Source organism: Peromyscus leucopus, chromosome 1 (assembly GCF_004664715.2).
Source record: "Peromyscus leucopus breed LL Stock chromosome 1, UCI_PerLeu_2.1, whole genome shotgun sequence".
Lineage (NCBI taxonomy): Eukaryota > Metazoa > Chordata > Mammalia > Rodentia > Cricetidae > Peromyscus > Peromyscus leucopus.
The window spans coordinates 131,162,322-131,164,280 of record NC_051063.1 but is presented as its reverse complement, the minus strand read 5'-3'; the positions used below and the strand labels follow the sequence as shown (position 1 = coordinate 131,164,280).

The 1,959-nt window shown below is 39.0% G+C and overlaps 1 pseudogene; it reads left to right on the top strand.

Moving 5' to 3' along the window:
• Positions 1-218: 218 nt before the first annotated feature.
• LOC114687539 lies at positions 219-845 on the top strand (annotated as a pseudogene).
• Positions 846-1,959: the final 1,114 nt, after the last annotated feature.

The window sequence follows — 1,959 nt, the reverse complement described above, 5'->3', positions numbered from 1 at the left end:
TTACTATTACCTGTTTTCTTAAAGTTTTCCATTCTGACAAAATTGAGATGAAATCTCAATGCAGTTTTAATTTTAATTTTCCTCAAGGGCTATTTTGATTGAACATTTTTCTCATGTATAAAGACTATCCTTTTTCTTTTTTTCTCGTTTTTCAAGACAGGGTTTCACTGTGTACCTTTGTGCCTTTCCTGGATCTCGCTCTGTAGACCAGGCTGGCCTTGAACTCACAAAGATCTGCCTGCCTCTGCTTCCCGAGTGCTGGGATTAAAAACGTGTCCCAGTCGCTAGAATCCGCATCATTGCCTTAGAACTGAAGAAGGCAAAAGTTGATGAATTCCCACTTTGGGGCCACATGGTGTCAGATGATAATGAGCAAATCTCTTCTGAAACTGTGGGGGCTACTCGTATTTGTGCCAAAAAAACACATGGGAAAGAGTGGTGGCAAGGATGGCTTGCATATTTCAGTGAGACTCAACCCTTTCCATGTCATCCAAATCAACAAGATGTTGTCCTGTGCTGGGACTGACAAGCTCCAGACAGGTATGTGTGGTGCCTTTGGGAAGCCCCAGGTCACAGGGGCCAGAGTTCACCTTGGCCAAGTCATCATGTCCATCTGCAGCAAATTGCAGAATAAGGAAAATGTAATTGAGGTTCTTTGTAGACCCAAATTCAAGTTCCCTGGCCACCAGCAGATCCACATCTCAAAGAATTGGGACTTCACCAAGTTTAATGCAGACAGATTTGAAGACAAGGTTGCTGAGAAGTGGCTCATTCCTGATGGCTGTGGGGTCAAATACATCCCCAGTCATGGTCCCTTAAACAAATGGTAAGCCCTGAACTCCTGAGGACTTCCACAGTGCTCTCCTGGACCCAACCAAATCATGTTCAGTAATAAATCCCACATCCAGTATGCTTAAATAATTTTTTACATATTATAGATATTATTCTGTTAGCAGATGTTTGCTTAGCAAAAATTTACACCCATTCTGTAGACTGTCTCTTTACTCAGTGGTTTTCTTTGCTGTGGAAAACCTTTGTAATTTCACCTAATCTCATTTGGAAATTCTTAGCATTATTAGTTGAGTTAGGGGAGGTTTCTTCAGATAATCTTTGTCCTGCTCCAGAGTCATGAAGTACTTATTTACTCTATTTTTCTTCTAACAGTTGCTTTAACAGAGCTTTGGGTGTTCCATTGAAACACTCTTTGATTTACTTGAAGTAGATTTTTTACAGAGACAGAGACAGTTTCAATTTCTTTTATTTTTTTTAACCGAGACAGGGTTTCTCTGTGTAGTTTTGTGCCTTTACTGGAATTCACTTTGTAGACCAGGCTGGTGTGTGCCACCACCTTTAATTTTATTTCTAGACATGGTTGTCCTTGGGGTGTCTATTTTTGTCATCCCTCTCAAAATCAAGGCACTGAGGATAAAGGAATTATACTCAAGTCCTATATTCTGTTATATTGGACTTTGGGTCTTTTGGTTTTGTTTTGTTTTTTGAGACAGGGCTTCTCTATGCCACTCTGTCTATCCTGGAACTTGCTTTGTAGATCAAGCTGGCTTCAACTCAGGAATTTGAGGTATCTGTCTCCTGAGGGCTGTTTCTGTTTTGCTGCCAGCATAATGCTATTTATTTATTTATTTGTTTATTTACTTATTTGCTTATTTATTTATTTAATTTTACATACCTACCAGAGTTCCCCCTTCTTCTCCTCTCCATGCTAGCCCCAACATCTCACCCTTTTTAATACAATTGTAGTATAACTTGAGATCTAGTATGAGGATATTTATAGCACTGTTCTTTGTGCTCAGGATTACTCTGGTTTTCCAGGATATTTTGTGTTCCTGTAGGAATTACAGGATTTATTTTTTACTTCTATGAAGAATATCATTGAAATTTTGATGGGGATTGCACTAAATCTACAGATTGCCTTTTTTGTCATTTAGCTCTTTTTAACAA